At 31.9% G+C, this 26,304-nt stretch overlaps 1 long non-coding RNA gene across 1 annotated transcript; it reads right to left on the bottom strand.

The window, feature by feature from the left end:
* Positions 1–15,654: 15,654 nt before the first annotated feature.
* Positions 15,655–26,041, bottom strand: LOC116422196. The gene is made up of 3 exons (XR_004232749.1): positions 25,889–26,041; positions 25,174–25,254; positions 15,655–15,759 (listed from the first exon to the last, which is right to left on the bottom strand). It is a non-coding gene; the product is annotated as an uncharacterized LOC116422196 (long non-coding RNA).
* Positions 26,042–26,304: the final 263 nt, after the last annotated feature.

Raw genomic sequence — 26,304 nt, 5'->3', positions numbered from 1 at the left:
ATACTAAAATGCATCCATGGACAGTAAACATGTACATACCTGAACCAAAATTTATTAGCCTTGTATTGTTCACTAATCATTACACAAACAAAAAAGATAATCCAATTAAATACTAAAATAAAATAATCATCACTAGTATTTAGAACATTCACTGTATTATGAATATAGAAAAGCTCTGGGTTATAGTTCCAATAATCTCCTCATTCCCACCTTGATGAAAGTTTCAGTAAAGTTTACTGTAGGAGTACAAATTCCCAAAGGCAAAGGGAAGCAAAGCAAGATTTTGTTTTCAGAGCTCTGTTTCTAACACATTCAAATTACTGACTCCCTGGGCATTTAGTACTATGTTAATGTTTGAAATCTTTTGCAAAATTATTTTTAAAAACATAATTAAATCCATTAGCAATATGAGTAATTCCATACAGGTTCTGTCTTTTGTTTCCTTGTGGTTGACAAGTTGATAATGGAAAAGTAGCAGATAATAAAATGATCATGAGACTATCTACCTAGACATATGCATATATTTGTGTGTATACATTTATATATGATACCACACACATATGATATAATATACACACAATATGATATATGTATATGTATTGATACATGCAATATGTGTATATATTTAAACTACACCCATGTCTTAACTCAAAAAGGCTTAAACTCTTTTGTCATGGGCATCCTTGGCAAGTGGCAGACTCTTTCTCAGGATATTTTTTAAACATAAATAAAAATATAGATCATTTCAATTATAATGTAATAAAAGCATTTCAAGAAACAAGTTCATGAATCCAAGGTTAAGAATCCATGCTTTAGTATAGTGAATTGGATAGAGTACTAGATTTGAACAAGAAAGTTCTGCCTCTAACACCAACTTATGTCTGGCATCTTAATGAATTTAATTATTTGGATCTGATTATTTGAATCTCAGAATAATAAGGAACAGATCTTAGTTTGAGGATAAACATTTATGTATATGTACAAGGATGTATGTACACATGAATGGATGTATATTTCACTATGCAAATCTTAAAGCACCAAATAACTTGTTTTGTTGTTGATTGTGTGGGTTATTGATGATCTCAATGTTGTAAGGCCCATCTTCTCTACTGTGGTTTTCTATCCCATATGGGGTTTTGTAACTGAACATAGAGGTCATGACATTATGATTTAATATTAGTAAATGTTTGATTTGCACATCTATTTTATATACTTATGTACCCATAACCCTATAAAATTTTCTTGGGTGGAAAGAGATCATGAATGGAAAATGTTTAAGAAGCTGTGTTCTAAGGCAATATCTAATTCTATAAATAATAGACAAGGGACAGATCTGTGATGATAGAAGGATTCACCCCTAATCTCCTAAACTTATGAAATCACTGGTGTAGACAAAAATGAAACAAAACAAAAGAAACCAAATAAAAACAAAACCCTCCATTAATGTCTTTAAAATGAAAACTAAGAATATTGCAGTATGAAAAACCTACAGTGGTAGATATTTGCTTTCTATTTATGTAGATAGAAATAAAAAAGATACAGGTAGAAAGATAGTGTGTATAGATAGACAGATAGATAGATAGATACAGATAACTGATTCTAACGAATGGTTCCTCTTTATAATCCTATCTATGTTTTTATTCACTTAAAAACATTTTTTGGAAAAAAGATTCATGAATTTCACCAGAAGACCAAAAGGTTGTTTAAAAAGATTTGTGTTAGACTAAGATGAGTTTCGTATTATTTTAAAAAATTGGATGGTCAACATAACAAAATCTCTCTGCTCTCCCCATCTCTCCAAAGGAGATTCAATGGGGGGGGGGGGAATCTCTTGAATAGAACATGATCACAACATTTTAAGTAACATAATGAAAATTATTTCCATTTTAAATAATATTTTTAAATATTGCATTAAACATCTGTTCAATAAAATACATTTTATAGTTTATCTAAAATTGATCTCTTGGGGATCTTAAAATCTTTTGCTACTCTTTTTTTCAGTGTCCTGAACTGAAACTTTATGAAATTGTAAAAGTAAGATACTTGAAAATTGTGTTGGTTGTTTTTGGAATACAGTTAAATCAAAAGAGAACCAAGTTAAAGGTGGTAAAACAAAAGTAAATAAGTCCATAATTATTATCAAGAAGCTAATACTAGAATGTAGATTAAAATATTTGCAAGTATTTGAAATAATTCAAGGCTAGACAGTTTGGATACAAAGATTAAAAAAAAGAAACAGTACCTTCCTTTAAAGAGATTATATTATGTACAGGGCATATGTGTGTACAAAAGATACTAAAATATATAAATTCATTATACAAAATATACAAATTGGATGAAAACAATAGAGAAGATAATATTATTGTAAGGGTACTATTCAGAATGCTGCTATACATAATCATTTTTGAAAGGTAGTGCCATGTTCTCAATGGCCAACAGAATGAAGCCTGTGACAGGCCTAGTCAAGTTGAAACATCAGATATTGTCCCTGTGACTGGCTGGCCTATAAGAATCAGCCTAGTTTAACTTGCACTAGTTCACCATCATGTTGGCTGAAGGACAATCATTTTTGTACTGACAGCAATGCTGAAAGCTTACCCAAAACATAGAAGGGTGCCATCTGTGTTGGCAGAGAACTTATAAATTCACACATGCTTTAGTTATTTGAGTGTTAAAAAATGAAGATTACAGAATGTTTCATGTCAAGGGAAATATACATTCAAAATGTATGATTTCCTCTCCTACTTTCCTTTTTTCTGATTGGTCAGTTCCTCCAGGAAAGCCAATTTTATGGAAAATAGCCAAGTAAAATACAAGAAAGCAAAAAATCTCCAATAAAATCTTTAAAATAAAAACACATAAAAATGTAAAAATATTATAATATGAAAAACTTACAATGGTAATTAGGTAGAGAGAGAGAGAGAGAGAAGAAGAGAGAGAGAGAGAGAGAGACTGACAACTGTGATTCTATAGAATAGCTCCCCTTTATAATCCTATCTATTTTTAATTCATTAAAAATATTTTTCTGACAAAGGGTATATTTATTCTACTCTGGGTTCAGTTCTGATTCTGGATTTCTTCATCTACTCTACTCATCATGTATTCCTCCATCACCATCCTTAATCTCTTCCCCTTTCAGCTTCTCACTATGTGTTATCTGCCCTCATTGGAAATTGGAAAGTGGAAAGTGAGTGATATATTGGAAAGTGAGTGATACAGTCGTATTAAGACAGTGAAGTTATGAGTTAAAGTAAGATCTCAAGAAGTTTAGGGATGAGACTTGCCTTTTACTATCTCAGATTCCATTGCTATCATTTTTTGTTTGTTTGTTTGTTTTTAGGACCCAAAAGTTCATGGGCTATATCTACGTTTTCCTGACTCTTGTGCAGCTACAGTTGAGTCCTGCTATTCTTAAAAGGCATTCTAAAAAAGTGATCTCGGTATTAATGTGTCCTGCAAATGTGGCCATAGGACACTCTATATGATCCTTCACAGCTGGAGAAGCAGTATGATATAATGTATACAACCCTAGACTGCAGAGCTCCAGTGAATACTAAAAATGTGAATCTGAATTGAATATCCCATGAAAGGCAAAACACATGCTTTGCAATCTTCATTTATTAATTGGAGAGGCAAGGTTTATGTACTCTTTAAGCTAGTGTTACATTAACACTAACTACCTAGGTGATGTCATATACAAATGCATAGATTATACTTTGACATTTCAGTTCTACCTAACTAGCAATAACAATATATTTTTCATAACAGGATAATAAATAATTATTTATTTATCAATGATGATCAATCCCAATATATTTATCAGAATTCTAAATAGCATAAGGGTGATGCTTATCAATCCCCACAGAATTGTAAATAATTGTGGTGTTTGTCAGTATCAAAGTATTAATCAAAACATACTTGTAAATAGCAGAAATTATCATACCAATGTATTTATGCAAACAGAATCCTAAGTAGCATAATCGTGATGCCTTGTTCCAGTCCCATACATTCTCCATCAATATTGTTCTAAATTTATCTCCAATATGTCTTTCATTCATTGTTAGGGAGATGGTAAGCCAATGCTTTGAATTAGTTGCCCTTATAGACAGCAGTTCACAAGTAATACCTGGACTGGACTCCTGTACATGGACTTATTCAATACTGGCCTTCTACACTGGACATGTCAGGATAATTTGGATTGAAAACCTTTTTAGACACCTATTAGCTATGACTTGTACAAACATTTAACTTATCTTGGCCTCAGTGTTAAAGTGCTGTATAAAATTATTTCTAAGCTCCTTTCTGTCTAGAAATCTACGATACTATGAGATTAATCAATGTTTTGTCATTCAGGAAAAATTTTCAATGGTATGTGAAATCATGATAGGCAATTTAATGGAGTCATGTCCTCTGATTCTTTTTAACTCAAGAATAGCCAATATAGGAACAGTTATTCATTAGCCTTTCCCTCTGAGATTTCTTTCCAACTGCTCTTTCTGGACCTTGTTAACTATATGTCTTCTTCACTATTAGGATAGGAGCCTTTGGAGGACAGAGACTGAGGTCACCCGATCTTTGTGTCTCCAGTATTCATCACATTCATTCTCATGTGACTCCAACAGTAACAAAATTTTATTTGTTTTGTTTCATTTTTGTTTTTGTTTTTGTATTTGTTTGTTTTTTCCCTTGCTAAAATAAACTTTAGCTTGTTTTAATCCCTTTTCTCAGATTGGGATATGCAATATTTCTAATTGGTCTTCTGGTAATTAACTTATCTCCCATTTTTGAAGATATTTCTCTGCTTCCTTTGTGTTATGGGATTTGTAAACATATAAGTGTGAAAAGAAATTTGGATAATTATATTTTCTAGTTTTGTTGTGATAACAGCTTCTTTACTATTTTGGTAATTACACATTCTACTCTTTCTTTTGAAATTGATTTTATTTCATTTTTAAAGAATAACATTTAGTTTCATTTAAAATAAGACAACCTATTTTGATTTTCAATCTATTTCCCCACCAATTGTCATTATCAACTTTTTGTATTTATTTTGAATTTCCTTATTTAATGAATTTCTAAATGTGCATTATATTGTTTATTCTTTTTCATTTTTATTCTCTTAATATACATATTTTAGGAATAAAGAGATGATAGATTAATAGGTGAATAGATGTTGATAGGTACATATATATGTGTATATATGTGCATATAAACATATACAAATGCATATTATATATTGTATACATTTTGTATATTAAGTACAAATTGTATATTATATGTGATAAGATCTGTGAGTGTTTTCCATAGCCTGCTGTACCTCAGAAACAAGTATACAGTACATAACACAGAGAAAATTTAAGTAATGGTGAGGCAGCATACCCTGTAAAAGGCCTTGGAGAGCTTTATTATAATCATTCACAGTTGAGTACAATTATCTGTCTCTGAAGATTATTGAGCATTAGGATTTTTGTTACAGTGATACCATAATGAGAAAGGAAAGTCTCAATATAGTAAATTTACTTCCCCAAATAGAATTTATTTTTGTCTGTTTTACAGTCACTTGTATCTTTTAAACATACATTATCAGTAGAAATACATATTACCTGTAATGTTATTTCTATTATTTAAAAAAGCACATGAATAGATGAACAAAAAAAATGATTCATTCATGTTTAGAATTCAATGTAGTAATCAGTAAAGGAGAAGCTATTATTGCACAGTCAAGAGAGATGACTCAAGAGCCAGGGAGATGTGGGATCATGTTCTGGATTTGCTACATCTTGATTGTGCCACCATGAACAAGCCACCTAATCTTTGAACACCCCCAAGCAACTTTTAAGCCTCCAATTTAAATAGAAAGATATAGACACAGAAGACAGATAGATAGAGAGATGATATCTATAGACAGTCAAATAGATATGCATTAGCTAGCTACCTAACTAAATAGACAGATGAGACAAAAGAGTAGGCAAGAGAAAAGGATAGAAGAGGAAAGAGGAAAGGAGAAAAGAAGAGTGAGTATATATGTGTGGAGGGAGGAACAGAGGCAGAGATACAGAGAAAGAGATACATAAACAGATAGACAAAGACTTGGAGACACATACACAGAGTACATTTATTGATTAGCTTGTTCCAAGCAGTATATAAACTCTGGGTATGAAAATTCAAGTGAGCAAGATAGTCACTGCCTTCATGTAGTGGAAGACCACACATAAACGATACCAAAAAGTGACATTGGAGAGGGATGGCATTATGTGAAGAAGAAGAAAGAATTGTTTAAGACTTCTTGCAGACAGAATAAGACTAAACAATTTATAGAAAGATTTCATTAAAAATAAGTGGCAAAAGCAATTTTATAACAGAACCATATCAAAACTTTTATAAAAAAAACTAATCTGACCTATATAATGATATGCCAAACTATTAAAGACTTAGATAACAGTAAATGCATAAACTTACTAACCATGCTGGGGATGGGGTGAGGGAATAATCATGCTCCCATAAAACAAAAAATGGGGAATTGTTAAGGACCTGCCTGGATGAAGGGGCAAGTCAATTCTCCGAGAACCTTCAGAGCTGTGAATCATAACAATTGAAGGAGTTGCAAATCAGCCTTTACTGACACTGTGTTGCTTGTGGACTGTGAATGAAATAAATCGAAGGCAAGAGAGAAGAGGAGAGAGGTCAGAGAATGCAACTGTCTCTCAGTCTCCTTGTATCACCATCATCCTCTCACATGAAAAAGATCCATTCTATAGGTTTGAGTTAGACCTCCAGCAGCTACTGGCAGGTGGCTCCCATATCATAACAAACACTTTGTTCCATAGTAAGTATTACATTTATAAATGAATATTACTAATATAATTTTTGTCTATCTAAAACAATTGAATTAAAATATCAAAACCAGAAAAATCTGGTTTGAATTCCTAAATCTGACAATAAAATCTGGTACATGATATTTAAACTCTAAATGATCTTGCCCACTCTTTAAGAATAGTAGATACTGAAGGTGGCAACCTTCATTAACATATGGGTTTCCCTCACTGGGAATTTCTAAAGATCAATGAAATCACCAATCCAGGCTCTTTCCCTATTCTTTTAAAGAGTTTTACTGTAGGGACATTGGATTGTTACAGACTGGGAAATCATTCTTAGTACTTTACTCTTATCTGTCTCTAAAGAATAAAATTCCTCTATAACATCTTTGATCACAATGGGTCACCTAGGTTCTTGAAGACCTGTACTGACAGGGAATTCACATCCAATTATAGGTCATTCAGGTTTCTGGAGAGCTCTGTAATTTGTTATTATATTATACCAAAATCTCTCTTTAGTTGCACAAATTAGTCCACATTTCTGATTGCTGTGGTCAAGCAGAATAAATATGATAATTCTTCACATAACAATTCTTAAAATATTTAAATCTAGTATCTATGCCTTCCAGTTATCTTCTATTGTCTAAGATCAATAAATATTTAAAGAATCCTTGAATGAAATAATTTTGACTCTATCAATCTTGTCATTTTTCTCTGTATGTTCTATCTTGTTAGTATCACTAGAAATGCATAGTTTAGAGGTGATCACAACATTCACTGCATACTCTGACCATCTTTTCTGGAATCTGATTAAATACATGCTAAAATTATACTTTTTTAAACTGACAATTCAAAATATAAGCATTGATTGTTAAATACAACTATTTTTGAAGACCTTTTCATTTATAAAACCTTCTAATAAAACTTTCTTCAATAGAAGCAACTAGGTAATACAAGTAGATAAAGCAATTGCCTTAGAATTAGGAAGACCTGAGCTTAAATGAAGCCATTGACACCAGCTGTGTCACTTGGAATGTCACTTAGTCCCTGTTTGCCATCATTTCCTCAAGAATAAAATGGGATAATAATAGCACCAAATTTAACCTGTATCAGATTTTTTTTTTTTTACTGTCTTAGAGAGAGAAGGTAAAAGGGGAAGGGAAGAAGTTTTAAAACACAAAATGTTACAAAAATGAATGCTAAAAACTATTTTTGTGTGTATTTGGAAAAATAAAATACTATTGAGGAGGGAAAAAAATAATTAATACCTATACCACACAGATTAGTCTCAAACTTTTTGAAAGCACTGTTTGAAAGAAAATAATAATTGTACCAAACTACCAGATTTGTTATGAGAAAAGCAAGAAATATTTGTAAGATAATACATTTCCAGGAATATAATTCATTTTTAATAAATGAACAAAATATAAGAGGATATATTTAATATATATGGATTTACACTATGGCTAAAATACATAGGAAGCTGCTAGATGATTCAATGACTAGGGTGCTAGATATGAAGTCAAGAGCTGAGTTCAAATTAAATCTTAGACACTTACTAGCTCTATGATACTGGATATACTTCATCTCACTTTGCTTTTATCTACTAAAGGAGGAAAAGGGAAACTCCAGTTATCTCAGCCAAGAAAATCCTATGGCAGTAAGATTACTACAAAACAATGATCATTGTTAGATCTGGTGATCAGGCTGCAAACTGAGCTAAATAAGGGTATAGAGTAGGAGAATTTGGAATAGTCCCAGATTAGGTGAGCAAAGTATTAAAATTGATGAACCATGGAATAAAATGAAAGAGTATGAATTAAAGTATTTACTTGGATTGATGTAACATTTTTTTAAATTAGTTTGTTCAATGTTCAAATTCTGTCATCTAACCCACCCTTACTCTCAGAGTCTCAAGCAAATAAGATTACAAATGATCATTTTCCTGACATCATAGGCTAATTACACCTCCCCTTTTCTCCAAAAAGAAGCTAAGAACAGAAAAAAAAATTATGAACAAGTGCCACCTGGAAATAACAATAATGATAATAAGTTGTTTTAATATATAATGAATAATTATGTTAATTATATATCATTGTCATTATCATATACTATTTTACTTTTATTGATAGGAGTCTTTCATTCCCCTGGTAGCTCATGAATACAAGCTTTCAGAAGAAAAAAATGGCAGTGTATGTACCCTTTTTTCCTCACGCCCCGGGTTATCTACAAGTAGGCAAGAAAAGTAAAGTTGAAATCATTCTCACAGTTCATAGGAGACCTGAGCTATATTCATTTAAATTTTTACAGCTTCCTTAGAATCTTACACCCTGTTCCTTAGAACATCTCAATCTATAAACATTTGACTCATTTCTTAGATTCCTATAATACAATGTCCTTTTCTAACACCTATATTATAAGCTAATACATCCCCCTACAAATTAAAAATGCTAGACAAGTCATTCAATATTTATTCTTTGCAGATTATGCCAGCTTTTTTAGGTGCTCTAGATTAAATGCTCTAGATTAATGTGCTCTAGATTAAAAATCATAATACCATACTACAATATACTGCTAAGGACTATTGCTTTTACGCATTTGTTTGTTATTGAAGCTTTTGTAAGTATGAAAAAAAAAAAAAAGAACTTATGGACAAGGTTGGTTCTCAACTGAACTGGTGAGCTACAAAAATAATTTCCCTAAGGCTATGGGATACATTTGATAAGATGTTTACCAATAACTGGTTTTGGTTCCTCTGAGGAAATCAGTAAAGGCTTTTAGTTGCTAAAAACAGGACAGGAAAATATTCACCTGAAAATTCAGTAAGATAAATTCTTGCTTCCTATAAATTGAATTCATATATTACTCCATAAATTAGCAAATATCTCTATAATTGAATTTATTTCCCTTTTCAAATATATGTTCATTTACATATGTGTATGTATTTCTGAGCTCATTGCTACAATAATAATATTGCTTGAGATGATGAAATTGTTTCACAGATTTTTTTTAATTTCTTCACTTCAATCTAAATTTATTATATATTTTAAAAATTAATTGTCTCCATTTTTTAAAATGATGAGACATAGTATTTCTTTGAAATTTACACCACACTAAAATATAAAATTCATCAATGTGATCTTCACTTAAAAGTGAAGTTTAATTCCTCAAAGAAAATTTTGGGAGAGACTTTTAAAAAGATAAACCTAATATAAAAATATTCTATTTTCTGGGATAGAACTGATTTTAATAACGGAAGATAACAGTGTTTAAAGGATGTTCCTGCCAAAGACTTTAAAACAGTGAATAAGAAGAACATAGAGAAATATTGAATGATTTTTTGAACTGTGAAAAAAAGTGAAGTATAATTAAGAAAATGATACATAGTAGCTAGAAGTAAAATAGGAAGTCCAACAATAACAGCCACAAAAACTAAGAAAAAGTTGATTCTCTATAATTATTGTGATTAAATTTGTTTCTGAAAAAAAATGGTGAAAAATTCTTGTACCTTCTTTTTAAAGGTGGGAAACTATGGATATAATCATAAATGCCACACACTGTTGTGTTGGCTCACTTTGCATAAGAGCCTTAACTGATCATTTTTCTTTTCTTTTTCTGTCTTTTTTTTTTTTTTTTTTTTTTTTTTTTTTTTTTTTTTTTTTGTTAGAAGGGATGATTCTCTAAGTAAGGAAGAGGAGATTTATTTGGAAATTAAGTTTGTAAAAGACTGAAACTCTGAAAAAAGTGTGCTTGAATCAGACAATCAAGCACTTAAGACTAATTACCTATTCAGTATAAGACAATGACTCTATTAGCATATGTTTGGAAAAATGGCTCTTCTCACTGTTTGGTGCTGGCTCAATGTTTGGGGTTAAGATAATGGTAGGCAAAAATTAGAGGGTAGGAGGAAGAAGGCCAGAGACTCACTTGGTGGAAGTATGAAGAGGAGAAAGGTGGAGATTCTGGACTCTAGAATCGAGAAGAGATCTTTGCCTAAACTCTTGGCAATTTGCCTGCTTCTCCCCTAAAGACCAAGGATTTTTACTTATCCTGATTTTGGCTGATCCTGAGGCCTCCAGGGAGCTAGTCTGGACTTTACATTTAATATTAAAAAAGTTTTTTTTAGTAATTAAGCAAATTAAAGGATTTTTTTTTTCATTAGAAAAGTCAGAAACATGGAGACCAAGAGAGAGACAAAGAAACACAGAGAAAATCAAAAACAGAGAGACAGAGACCAAGACAGGGAGGGAAGGAGAGAGGGAGAGAGAGAGGGAGAGGGAGAAGGAAAGGGAGAAAGAGACTCCTCTTTAAGGAGGATGAATGTGAAAAGGTAGGAAGAAAGAAAAAAAAAATATATATATATATATATATATATATATAAAAGACACAATGTCATAGTAATGGCCAGACAAATGTGTCTCTTTCCATGTGAGGAAAAGAAAAACAAGGGGACAGAAATTTCAGTTAAACATAATTTGTTAAAGAAAACAATTTCCAAAGGTGTTAATAATAGTAAGAAGTCATCAATGAGCTTGTTTTAATATGCCTGAAGGTTTCTGTTGCTATTTTGCCTAGCAACTGTCCAGAATGCCCCGTTGGAGGAGAATTGGAGAAAACAAGATGTCTACAAGATTTTAATAGAATCAGGAATGTATATGTCAGCTAGAGCTGCCATTTGAGGCACTGGCACCTTTGATCATCAATTTATTTTAGCTTTGCTCCTGAATCACAAGAATGCTAATAACTCAAGGGACTCTTTGTTGTCTTGTGGGGATTTGGACACAAATAGGTGACTTGGTTTAGTAATCAAATTGGATTTGTCTAAGAAGAGGAAACTAGCCCAATTACAGAAACAAGGCACATATAGCTAAGGAAGCAGAGCTATCTGTCAAAAAAAAGAGCCCAATTTTAGGAACTAGAGAATAAGTCTACAATCATAATGGCTTCATATCTACAAAGTAATAGAGACCCACTACCTATAGCATTCCATATGCATAAATTTACACACACTCATATGCACACACACACACACACACACACACATGCACACACACAAGTACACACATAAACATACACATGCATACACTTTCTAAACTAGGAATTTACTGAGAGAGAATATCACAACTTGATAATATTCATATTTCCAAATGTTTCACATATGGGGGAATCTTGTTCTGGATGTCTAACAATTACTATGATCATTCCCAACAAAGGAAACAATCTCATTTTGAATGATTCTTTTAAGGAAGCCTCAAATGTGAGCTTATTCACTTACAGATTTTTAAAAGTAATGTCCTGAGATTATGGGACTTAGTTTCTAGAAAAATTCCTATATGCTCCTCTGCCCATCACTTATCTGAGAAAACTTTCTCCAAAGACAAGACTGAAGTCTTGACTGTCAAATTTAATCTTCATTGTCTTTTATTAGCAGAAATCAGGAAAGTAGAGATTCTGAGCTTCCTTAATATAGCTGGCAATTTTTTTTGTGCTACCTTCTCCCCCACCTCTTATTACAATACATCATCTCATCTTGTTTCTCACTTCTCTTACCTCTCCTTTTTAGCATTCTTTCCTATTCTTTTGACTTGGTTTAATGAATGCATTTCAAAAAAATTCCACCCTTTATTTTCTTTTCCATTCTCCCTACTTTCTTTTGTTGGCATGCTCCTCAACTTCCAAAAAGCCAGCAGGTATTATTATGATGATGACTCTCAAATCCACTAAATAGCTTTTATGTTTTAGTGTGTTTGCAAGCTCTGAATCTGAATTTCTAACTGCATATTTTACACTTTTACTAATATAGGCTACCGCCTTTCATGATAACAAACAAGATGGTTTGCTTTGAGCCTGAAAAAAAATTTTGTAAAGAAACAAAGTGGATTAAAGGAAATAAAGAAAGTTGTTCTTTCTAACTTTGTTTATAGACATGGTTCCTTTCTCAATTTTGTTGATTGCTTATATAAACTGAGACAGAAAAGAGGGGAAGGGAAAAGAGCATAATGAAAAAGAATTATGGCTACTGATAAAAGAAGAGAATAATTGAGATATAAGTTCAAAGATGGACAGTACTTGCATAAAACTTCTCTAAAAACAGATAGTCTATGCTAATAGATACTAAACAGTAACTATGGTGTAACATCTGAGATAAATGAATGAATCAATGACATTGAGAAGATACAAGAGGACTGATGCCTTTGAGTATTATAGATATGGGGAGGGAGAACAATGTGATATAAAAAGAGTGTCTCATGTCCATATCCCAAGAGGCATTTGGACTAATTATGTATATGGTATGTCTATTTCTCAAACTGGTATTAGAAGCTAAAGGCTGAATAACTTGAATTCACACATTCAAGTTCATTAAGCTATTCCAGTGATAGCAGATCTAAAAGGAATGTGAAAATCACAAGCTAATACTATAGTTCATACTCACCATATTTAAAATTAATATATTTTCACACAAAATCCCTTCTTTTCCTTGTGGTTTATTGAGTTGTATTAATAGGGATCATTATTTATACTATTTATACCATTTACATTGTTGGTATGCTCTATACCGTTGTCTTCTTTGACTATCTTTAATCTCTCATATAATTTTCAATATTCTAAAATATTACATATATAACGTTTCTCAAATCTGTCATTCATTTCCTTTCTCAAAATTATCACCATAATTGATGTCATCATTGTGACTTGTCTTGACTATTGCAATAGCCTCCTAACTCACTTCAATACTTTCATTCTCTTCTACCACTAAGGACAATTTAATTTTCACATTGTTATTAATTTAATCTCCCTAAAACAAAAATCATACCAAGAAGGTTTATACTTCAAAGACTCTAATGACTCCTGAATACAAATAAATTGCAGATGTCCTAGACTGGCTTTTAAGGGTTCTTCCTTAATACTATGTCATCTTCTGTTCCTCTATTTTATATCCCTAGCACTTAGCATAGTGTCTGTACATAATAAAAACTTAAAGAAATCTTGTTTGTGGTGGTGTTACTCAGACTATTCCTCTTATATTTATTATAGACTGGAGCCATATTGTACCACTGACCAATAGCTTAAATACTCCATTTCCCCCACCATTCATTTTTATTCAAAACATTTTCTGTATCTGAAATTCTTGAACTATTTACAATTTTTAAAAAACTGTCACCTAGAACAAATTCAAGTAGAACTTATTTTATTCAGAGATAAATTTGAAACATTTATTTTGAAGTTTTTAAAATGTCTATATTCCTCATCAGTTGAAAATAAGATCTTTGCAGTTGTCTATCATTTTTTTTATAAATCTAGTCAATTAGCTGACATATATCTATTCATCTACTTTCTCTAATATGTGCATCTATTTATTCATTTGTATTTTTTTTAGAGACTGAGTCTATTTCATGCTGAATGTATGCACAGGAGCAACTCATGAACTCAAGTCTTACATTACGAGGAATTCTGAACTCTTATTCCCCCCCCCCCCAATTTTAGGGAGTTTACCCTTTTGGTAAGCTATTGACCAAATGTACTCTAGGAGTTCACCAAAATTATGTCAAACATAGTGCAGACATTGGACTTACCAGATTACTTTAACTCAAAGATTCTCTAGTTTCAGCCTACCAGGTGACAAGGATTGTAGATGGAGGCCCCCATGCCCAATCCACTGCCTCTTTATAAAAAAAAGTGAACTATAGATCACAGTAGATTTGTTTAAGCCTACTGTAAATCTTAGAAACAAAAGATCCTAACTCCCAAAAGTATTTACTAATGGTTTAATATTAACTTGGAATGTCAATTAGAATGAACCAATAACTTGTGCTTACCCTTATGTTTTTAAATTATTTAAGCCTAAAACTTCTCATTGATTAAAATAAGCATAATAATTACTTCATTGAATATTTCAAAGATTTGTTGTGGAGGGGAAAAAACCTTTGTAAACTCTAAAGCATAGAAAAAAGTAAATGAAAATTATTATTTTAAATAGCTAATTGACATAAAGTGGATCGAAGCACCTAAACAATAATCTTAATCAGTTAAGAATACTAATAGCCTTTCTCAGAATATTGTCACCTATATTGTTGCTAAGTTACACACTTTGGGAAAAAAATGATATGTAAAATCATTTTTTTATTGATTTGCCCATTTCTCCTCAATTTTTCCCCACCAAAAAATATTCATACATCAGAAGAGAAACAAGATTTAATCATATCTTGGACATTCCTTTATAAATTAGATATAGTCTTAATTTATGTAGGTATTAGCATTTTGAGTTAAATTCATATCAAGTTATTTTATTATGTGTCCAACTGGTTGGAGAAAATGTTCTAGGCCAAAGGACTCTGACAATTTTATTTTATGGATACTTTGGACAGTCTGGGAAGGCCTAAGAACCTTTTCTAAGAAATATACATTTAACTACATAAAATTACATATGTAGGATTAGAAAAAAAAAATTATTATGAAAGATATTTATTTGTCTATCATATCTATTATCTCACTATTGTTATTAACAAATTCATGGACCCCAAATTAATAATCATTGGTTTAATCTAATAGATAAAATCAGGTTTAGCGATTTATATTTGGATAATATCCTCCATGATTAAATATAGGTAATTGTTATTAGTAGAGTTGTGAGAAGTGTGGTATAGTTGATCAAGCTCAAGTTTAAAAACCAAGAATGCTTGGGTTCAAGTCCTTGCTTTGACTCATATTAACCTTTGAATCTAGGAAGCCTATTGAATCTCTGTATTTTAGGCCATTCTCTGAAACTCAGTTGCCAGTTGGCAAGAGAAGGTGCCCAGCCTATATTGGTAGAGAAAATTTTATTTTGCACAAGTTTACCTTAATAATAAAATCCCTCATCGGTTATTGGTCTTATTGCTTACAAAGATGTGAAGTTCACTGAAAGACTGGCTATTAGGGGAAGGTCAATGATTGACTTAATCTCCTGAAAAACAAAATAAAACAAAACAAACAAATCAAAAGCAGCACATCATATCTTTAAAAAAAATTGTTATTAACATATGTTTTTTCAGGATTAATAGGTTCCCAATATCACAGTGAAACAGGTTGGGATAGGAAGGAATACTCTGTGCAAAAATAAGATTGAAATACAGTTTGTGTGAAAAAAAATTAGCACATTTTAAAAAAATCAATTTTTCCTATAGTGGAACAGTATATTAAAACTTTCTATGTGACAGCCAGGAATATTTCAAATCTTCCCTAATACTGAATATTTTTATAGATCAATATCTACTACTTATATTGAAGGGAGAAATGCTTGAGATATTCATAAAGAGGCACATGATACATTTTAGCAGATCCCAGAATTTTTAACAATTATAGCTTATAGATAGCATTTATATAGTGCTTTATAGTTTGTAAAAAACTTATAATATGGTATTTCATTTGATCCTGTCAACTAACCTTTGTTATGAGTGCTATTATTATTCCTAAGAATGATAAGGAAAATAAAAAGAAAAATACTTAAGTTGAATTGCTCAGGATGAAATTGCTAGTATGTGTCTGAGGCAGAATTTGAATTCCATTCTTCCTCTCCCCAATTCTAGAATTCTTTCCTCTGCATCATCTAACTACCACAATTTCACATGAGGAAGAGACAAGAATAAAGTTAAGGAAATGATCAGAGAGCTATACCCTTTAAAAATAAGACGGAGTCATCACATTTAAAGCACAAAGGCAAACTGATGAACAGCCCTCATTCTTTTCTTATATTTTCTTAGTAATTTCAAAAGAATTGGAGGAAATCCTTGATACTATCCCCTCCAGCTCATCTCACCCCAGCACACTGGAAGACCCACTTGGGGTCATTTTTGTGGAAAGGTTAGATGGACTACAATCTAAGTCAGTGGAGATAATATATAGATCTAATAAAATACCTGAGGGCAAATATATATTTACTGTGATAGAAAATGTATCAAAAATCATTAGAAAAAAAAGGAGTTAATTTGGTAGAAAAGGATTAGACTAATAGACATACCATTGTTATGTTTAAGGAATTGTACTATAAGTCTATTTATTAAGAAAGACAGGAAGGAACAAACTATCCCTGCAGTTGAATATAGTATAGGCAGTTCTTTCTTTTGCTTTTCCTTTTGTTATTTTGACCTTTTTCATGATTAATAAATACTGATTTCTAAGAAGAAAAAAATCTACTTCTTCTTCCTCCTTCTTCTTCCTCTTCCTCTTCTTTTTCCTCTTCTTCTTCTTTTCTCTTCTTCTTTCTTTTCTCCAACTTTTTTTCTTCCTCTTCTTTTTCTTCTTCTTTCCTTTCTTCTTTTCCCCTTCTGCTGCTGTTTCTTCTTCAAATTGTACTCAAAGAAAAAATTTATTTTAAGTAACTTATTTAAAATAACAAATAGAAAAAGAAAAATACAGAAAAAGAATAAAATTTACCATGTTCAACATAGAATTCAAGAGAGCATTCAAAAGAAAATAGATTTCCATTTCAAGAAAGCCTATATAATAAATAGTACACACTGTGTTTAAAGCTATCCATTTCTACTTCCTTTCAGGTTTTCTTTTGTTCTTTGCTGTGTTCTTTTTGTTTAATCTAAGGATATAATTAAATACAGATATGTTTATATATGCATAATACAGACATATACATATATATATATATATATATATATATATACATATCTATAAGTGTGGTGGTTTTCTGGAGGCAGCTTTAATCTCAGTTGAAATCAATAATTACTCCAAAATGCAGCCAGCTGGTAAAAATGCAAACGTTTATTTCTCCTTCCAAATTAGCCCGGTTAGCCCAGAGACCTATCTGTCTGCTTGAGCTCTTGCAGCTTTGTCCTTGGCTTCTGCCTCTGCTTTCTTCAGCCTCCAGCCAGCACCAAGGTAGAAGATGCAATGAATCTCTCTTGCCTCCAAGATAAGGCTTGTAGGCTTTCTTCCAGAGTGTCCTGTCTCCAACCCCTGTAGATGTTCCGGAGAAATTCTCCCTCAGCTCTAAGAGCTTCCTCCATATATATCATCTCCCAAAGGTTAATTCCTCCTTCTCAAGGCAGGGATTATGGGTTATCTCTCAGAGTGCAAAACCCTAACCCTGAACTCTCCCAAATGTGTGAACTCCATTGAGTACTTAGATACTTATGAGCTCTCTAAAGGTGTGAACACAAGCATCGCTTCTATCAGTTCCACTTAGTACCTTGTTTCAAGTTCTGGCCCAAAATATCTCTTTCTAAGATCAAATCAAGTCCAATGTCTTAACACTTTGTAAAATTCCAACATATAAGTATAGACATTTACATACATATACATTTATTTGCATCTATGTCAAACTCTAGTATGCTTGTTTGTCTGCTTTTCTGAAGGTGGATAAAACCATCGTTCTTAAGTCAAAATCTTTCCATATTTTTCTAAATCCACTAACTCATTATTTCATATACATAGCAATATCCCAACCTTATACTATTTATTTATTTTAAATAGTTTAAAAATATAGACTAATGTAACTGTCTTGTAGTGTACTTTCCCTATTTTTCTTTTTTTGATTAAATCTGTTTTTGCACTTGTGGGTGGGAGGTGAAAATCACTGTGGTTGGGTACTACCCAACTACCTTCCAAACTAGCTAGCTCCAGGGCTCACAGTTTGTTGTTTCAGTGGAGCTAGCCTGAAAGTGTTTACACTCCACAGAAGGCAAACATCTGGGATCTTTCATCAGATCTTCTGATTGTCCCAGGAAGAATATTGTTCTGCCCCAACTCTTATTTGTTTTTACTGTTCTTCATTCATGTTGAGGCATATTTTTTCTTCTTTATGGGATTAATCAAGAGAGTTCGAAAATTGTCTGGCCTACTTTACCATATTTCTGGAATCCTCCTCAAAATTTTTTTTTAAATCTTTCTCCACAGTTAACAAAAATTAATGGAATTTTTTCTTGTAAGAATGGACTTTGATAAGGGATCTCCAGGACTGAACACATTTAACCAAAAGGTGAGAAAGCATATAAAAGTCTGTGTGTATCTGTTTTATATATGTATTTAGAATCTGTCAAAGAAGATGAGAGTTAAAAAAAGACTTGAAAGATCAATTAGTCCAACCTAGTTATTTTATGGAAGTATAAAGCAAAGTCCAGAGAAATAATGTAATTTTCTCAAGATCATACTACTAGTGATTGGTGAATCCTGAATTTGAAGCTATGTATCCTGCCCCCACACACACACACTCACACACATACTTAGTCTAAATGCCAACATCTTTTCATCATACGACACAAGTATTATTGAATATAACAAAGCAAAAGGTGACTCCTCATTCGTGTTGAATAGATTTTCAATAATTCAGAAAATAGCCAGTAAGGAATAGTCTCAAATAATTTTTCTCATGGCAATTATTCTTTTGAAGACAAAGAACAAATTTTAGATTTGATAATCTGTTGTAACAAGAGGAGTTTTGTTTCTTATTAATTTAGTGTGTCAGAATTGATGGATAACTTTCCTCTAATAAATAAGATTAATAAGTTAATGGGATTTATTTACTTATAAGTACAATCCTACCAAAATTAAATGTTCCCTTGAAATATGCTTGGCCTAGATGCACAGTGAATTTTGATAGCCCCAAAATCATATCCCTTAATGGAAAAATGATTAGTGATGCACATTCAGTTTTCCAGTGTTCTTCCCTGAGAATTATTATTTTCTTCTATTTTGTTAACAGGATTAAGTCAATAATAATTTCTAGATGGGTTATATGGTTTAAAACATTAAATTGTCACTATGGAATGAGATGATTGAGAGGCATCTTCTGATATAGCAGATTTACCCCGTTATTGATGATAAAGTACCTGAAAAGTTATAATAATTATTTCTTAATGTAAATATCACTGTCAGAACAAAGTTTCTTTTATTTTCTAGCATTTTGTTCTTATATTTTAAGAGATCCATGATAATATGAATGAGAATCCATTCAGAATCATAGTTGTCTATATGTTTTATCTTCTTCCTATATGATCAGCATATTTTTATGTAGCCTTCCCTAAATTTTCTTCTTGTCTTTTATGCTACATTTTACATGTGAATCATTGTTGGAAATTTGTTCCATTCTGCTTACAACAACCATTTCATTGGCCATTGATCTAGGAGCCACCTAAAAGTTTGATTCTTCTGGGATTGTAGTATTTCATAAATTGAAATATCATGTTAGAAATTTGGCCTCTAGGAAGCATTCTACTCAAAACTGTTAGATAATTTCCCTTTTGTTATTTGGGCTAATGTCCTAATCCTATTTAATCTTGTTATAAAGTCATTGTCTCTTTGTTCAGAATAGTTGTCTATTGAATTAGGAAAAAAAAAAGTTAATGCAAATTTTCTAAGTATATTATTTTAAACTATTTCCTGTTCATCTTGATATCCTTGTATCTATTTTTTAAAAATTTTCTCCTTTTTCTATTTTCCTTTTCTAATGTTCAGCACTGTCATACAAATTAAAACAGTTATATATTTTTAGTTACTTTTGGATCTTTTTCACCATTTTGGGTTAGATATGCTGAGAAAACATTCTTTAAGTGGAGTAATCTGCCCAAAAATCTTTCCAAGGTAACTAATCTTTAGTTAATAGACATTTCTATTAAGACAACTTAGTTTTAAAATTAGAGGGAATAAAGAGAAAATCAGAAATTATTTGCTTAACAATTTTTTAAGCACAGAGTGCCACTCTTATAAAACTATAAATAACCCCAAAGTACTTCATTAAGAATATAATCAACTTTTCATTAGAAAGTAAAAGTTAAAAGAAATGTGCCTCTTTATTATTTTATAATCTGTTAATAAATAATACTTGGCTAATTTCTCCTTTTTTTGGTAAATTTGGTTTTTCTTCTCATATTCATTATATCCTGCTGGTCATCAGACACCAGATGCAAGCTAATCAACAAAGATCCTTTATAAAAAGAACTAATAATTTTGTTCCATTTTGAACCTCTATGAGATTTAAAACAATTCTTGTTTTTTAGGGGGTTTTTTGAGTCCATAACACTACAAATTTATACTATATCTGGTACCAAATCAAACTTATAAAACAAAGATCCTTCCTCTTCCTTTCCTTTGAATTTCTTTTTTCCAAGCTATGTCATTATGATAACTCAATCACTTTAGATAAATGGCTTAAGAACTCATTAGAAAGAGTTGGGGTAGTGGGCTTTAGGCCGTAGTTTAAAACTAGACAAGAACTCACAGATTCGGACTGCCAGAGTCCAAAAACAATACCAACTGACAAGCTCTTAGGATAGTAGACTGATGAAAATAAAACTCTTTTGAGTAATGTTTGTGCCAAGGACCTGGACAAGTTTATCATCAGTGGGATACCACCTGAGTAAAAGGGAAAGGAAACAAATACTATAACCAAAACTAATGTCTGTACTTTGCAGACACTAACATCCTAATTGTTCTTTCTTTCCAACAGCACATTAACTATGAAAGAGCACAAATGCTAACAGTAGGAACATGCTTGGGCTTCAGCCAATCAGCTATGATTACTCAACAATACCTATGAGTCTCATCTAGCTACTGGCCTTTGCTTTATTTTCCTGTTTAATTTTTCTCTGAACTATAACAGTACAATTGTCATTTCAATCCAAATATCACTAGCTTTATTCACACTTTTAATTCCTTTGAGTATCATTGCTGTAATGAGCATAGAAGAGGATATCAGTTTAATCAGCCACCTTTACCCAAACTTATTTTCCTAGCTCTAGTAAAGTAAGAGTCTTCTATGCTGGATTCTACACACAAAGACCAAGGTTTTCTGTAGACATACTTTTGTCTCAGTAACTGCCTGATATATTTGGTTTGACTTAAGTTTATTTTTCTCACTTCTCCAATAACAGACTATCCACATTGTAAAATTCTAGAAAAGTTGTAACATTAAAAAAAATCCTACATAAATCATTTTGAACTCAGTGGAATGAGTTGCTCAGTCATTTTTTAGTTGTATCCAACTCTCTGTTACAAAACTGAAAATGAAACACTGTCCTCAAAGAGCTTACATGTTGCTGGAGGAGACACAAAATTCATGTCACCATATTGATAATTAATATGAGTTAGACCTACTCTGCTACAAAGATGTTTTGATTTGCATCCATAGATGGAATATCCATGATGAAGACACATGGCTTTTGTTTGAATTCTTAAAGCTAATAGATCTTATTTTTAATAGATGTGCAAAACAAATATTGTGACATTGTTTTCTTCTTGTCCAGGGAATGACTTCTCTACATCCCAAAGAGAATGAAATTTCTTGGAAATTACTTTTTAGTAGTTGACTAATACATCATTCTAAGCTGAGACTCTATGATTTTATTCTTGACCTTCTCACTCTTATCCCTATCAACATCTGTCTTAAATCCCTATCACTATCACTTTTGTCTTTTCTATTATGTCTTTGAAAACCCCATTCTACTTTTAGTAAATTATCTCAGCCATTCAAAATAATCAGATTTCTGAATTTGATCTGTCATGTGTATTTGATCCACTTCTCCCCCATTAAAATGGTAACAACAAACAAAACAAAACAAAAAAAAAACTACCTATAATTAATTTCAACTAGAATCTTTGCGCTGGGAATGCTTCAGGTTGCCATGTTTAGGGGCTATTAGGATATCCTAAAATTAAAAAAAAATTGAATACAGAGTTTAAAACAGGAAATCTTATTGGCATTATCAATTATTCTGGAGAGGAGAAAGCTGAATTGGAAGCATAATAATGTTCAAATATGTAATTAATTATTGATAAGACTCAAACATTGCTTCTACTGAAACTAGAAGAGATGTTCTTAAGCTAAATCATGAGGGATTTAGATATAATATAATGCAATGAAAATAAGTGCTATTATGAATATAGAACCATCCCTTCTGGGGTCTCAAAAAGTAGAATGACCCTACTTCAGGGATATATTAAGTATATCTTTAAATGAGACAATAAAATTATTTTTAAAAGAATAAGAATTATTCTTATGGTTCTTCAATTAATTTCAAATCATTTAATTAACATACAATAGCTTACATTGGATAATTATTGGTTTATCCTCTCTAGTGTTAAAATCAACATCCATATTTCCCAAACTTTATTACTTTTCAACCCATTTTTTTTGGCCTATTTATATATAGCAGTCCTAACTCAAAATTATGAAATTTAAATATTCTAATTTTGCAAATCAAAGAAGGCTTTTTTGTCATGACTTTTTGATCAAGATCCTTTTCAAAGGGGCATATATTCTACTAATGTTAAAGAAAATTCTATATACAAACGCTTTGGGAAATTATGCTAAAAGCTGTCTTCTTTATGAAGAAGTTTTATACAAAGTATGTAGTCAACCATGCTTTGGGAATGTAGTCACTGACTGTGCTTGTTATTATGCCAAAATAAATTTAAGCAGAGTATCCCAAAATCTGAGTAGGATGGAAATTGTCCATTTCCCTTTCTATCTCTTCTTCTGTTCCTATTTGTGTGTCTCAGTCCCTCTGTGTATCTCTTTGTGTTTCTCTGTGCCCCCCTGTATCTTTTTGTCTCTGTTTCTGCCTCTCTCTCTTCCTAGCTCTCTGTCTTGTTCCTTTGTCTCTTCCTCTTTTTTAGTCTTGCTCTTCTTGTTCATTCTTCTTCTCATTGTTCTCCTCCTTCTCCCCCTTCTCTGTTCCAAATCTTCTTCCTCTCCCTTTCAGTCATTCTTTCTGTGTCTCTGTCTCTCTTTTTAAAAATATTTTTATTATTTTAATACATATTGTTTTATGAATTATGTTGGGAAAGAAAAATCAGAGCAAAAGGGGAAAACCAATGGAAACATTAAAAAACAGAAAAGTGAACAAAGTATGTGTTGATTTACATTCAGTCTCCTTAATTCTTTTCCTGGTTGTGGAGGTCATTTTCTGTCCAATGTCTATTGGAATTGCTTTGAACCACTGAACTATTGAGAAGAACCATGTCTTTCATAGTTGATCATTACACATTCTTACTGTGTGTACAATGTATTCCTGGTTCTGCTTGTTTAGTTCAGTATCAGTTCATGCAAATCTTTCCAGGTCTTTCTATACTGAGCTTGTTTATAATTTTTTATAGAATAATAATATTCCATTATTTTCAGGTACCATAGCTTCTTCAGCCATTTCCCAATTAATGGGCCTCTACTCCTTTTCCAATTCTTTGTTATCACTTTTGCATATGTGGATCCTTCACCCCTCCTCCTTTATGATTTCCTTGGGATACAGACCCAGAGATGGCACTGCTGGATCAAAGGGTATGCACAGATTTATAGCCCTTTGCACATTGTCTCAGTTTTCCCATATCCCTTCCAAAATTTATCATTATCCTTTCCTTTCATCTTAGCCAATCTGAGAGGTTTGAGATGGTAACTCAGAGTTGTTTTGATGTTTCTCTTTTTAACAAATTTTTCTTGTATGTTTATTTTAACTAAAAAAAAGGAATAAGTACCTCAAAATTAATTCATGCACAGCAATTAAATTGTACAGTTGAAGGTGAAATTGTATGGCCATTTTGAATTCTAGAAACAGAGTTAAATTGATAAAGTGGAAAGAGAATTTGGACTTGGAATGAGAAGATGCTTATTGAGTAACAGTTCCTGTTCTGTGGAACTCTGGACAATTTACTTATCCTCAACAAATTTTCTCATCTTTTTTTTTTTAATAGTTATAGTACAAATATTATTTTCATTGTGAAAATATTTGTACTATAACTATTTAAAAATTGTGAGGAAAGCAGTTTAAACCTAATTGTGAGCTACTATTAAAAATTACTTAAAATAATAACAGAATATTCCCTAGCTCTTCCTCCACATTCACACCTATTCTTTTATTCAAGGAAAAGGGAAAAGAATTATCTAGATTCTTTTTTGCCTCTTAAAGATCATGAGATCTTAGAATCAACATCAACAAAAAAAAATGATCATTTGGAATGATATCAAGAAGTGTAGTGTGCTTTCTAGAGCCCGGTGCCAAAATATATCATCTGTACAAGCTCTCTGGAGGATTTTGGAAACAGTCCAAGTCCTTGGTCTTAGTGGAGGAGTGATGAGGCTGAAACACACAAGGATAGTCAAAGATGGAATCCCCCTATTTCAAGTCCCCTCAGCTCCTAAATACTTAGCACAATTGCATCAGTACAGCACACTGAACATGTACCAACTATGATATCTACATCACCACGGCACACCGGACAAATGTTAACTGTAAGTACCCTACTATTAATATGTAAATGCCTCTCTTTACTATAAGTATCCCTTGCTTCAAGTAGAATACAGGTGTCACTCACCCACCCAGCCCCCGCTTTTCCCAGGAATGATGAGACTCCCCAAGGGAAGATGAGAACTGAACCAGACCTTGTTAGCAGGTTCTCCTTGGCTGAAGGGTTTTATTCCTCACTGAGACTTCCTCCACTGTCTGTGGCTTTCTACAAAGATCTAGGAGAAAGATTGACAAATGGGAATGTGGTAGATTATGAACTATAAGAAAAGGGTTATATCAAAATAGATTAAATAAAATTAATTGAAGAGAAGAGCTATATAATACCTACTATGAGCCAGTCACTCTACTTATGTTTTTATAAATACTATTTTTATGGTCATAAGAATAAGCCTAAGAGGTAGATGCTATTATAATCGCAATCTTACAGTGTGGAAACTGAAGCAAATATCAATTAAATAACATCTCACACAGTTAATTCTAAAGCTGACTTTGAACTCCAGTCTTCCTATCAGCAGCCCTAGTTCACTATCCATTTTTGCTACCACCTGACTTTAAGGGACATAGTACTAAGAAGAGAAAGAACTCCAAAATAGCATAAGATACAAGGAAAGGAGTGGGGGAAGCTTTCAAAATTGTAAAGGTGAACTGATTAGACAATTTTTAGGAAGAGTAAAAAATAGATAAGAAAACAAAACTCCACAATATGTAAAACTCATCTGTGTGTTGGTTAAAAACAGTTTGACTGGTACAGGCCTGGCTCCTAGGATATATGCATGTTGAGGCTTAACTGACTTGCACTGGGCCATTGGGCTTGTTTGGTGTAGCACATTTGATTTGTTTCCTAGGTACCTGTGCCTCATTTCTGTTTTCTTATTAGTCAATACAGAAAATTCTCTCAATTCAGTGCTGTGTCTTCCTTTCCAGTGATTATAATACTCGTGTGGAAGTATAGTTCCTCCTCCTTTATCTGGAAACACCTCAAAAGAAAGAAAGAAAAATCAATTCTTGGAAACTGAGACAAAGGAAGAAAATTTAATATACATGAGCTATTTTTTAAAGGATTTGTTATGATACTATCAAATAAAGGAAAACTAAAAATTCACAGTATAAGGATGTTAAACAAGAAAATTATAATATGCTTAAAAGAATCATTTAGTATGTATTAGTCAAAGTAATAAGTGATACGGGAAAACTGATCTACCTCAATTGGATCAAACATAAAAATACAATTAAAGTTTATACACTATCAAACATTCTCAAAAACA

The sequence above is a fragment of the Sarcophilus harrisii genome, chromosome 3, assembly GCF_902635505.1.
Source record: "Sarcophilus harrisii chromosome 3, mSarHar1.11, whole genome shotgun sequence".
In the NCBI taxonomy this organism is placed as follows: Eukaryota; Metazoa; Chordata; class Mammalia; order Dasyuromorphia; family Dasyuridae; genus Sarcophilus; species Sarcophilus harrisii.
The sequence above is the reverse complement of the archived record's forward strand: the minus strand, read 5'-3'. Positions and strand labels throughout refer to the sequence as shown.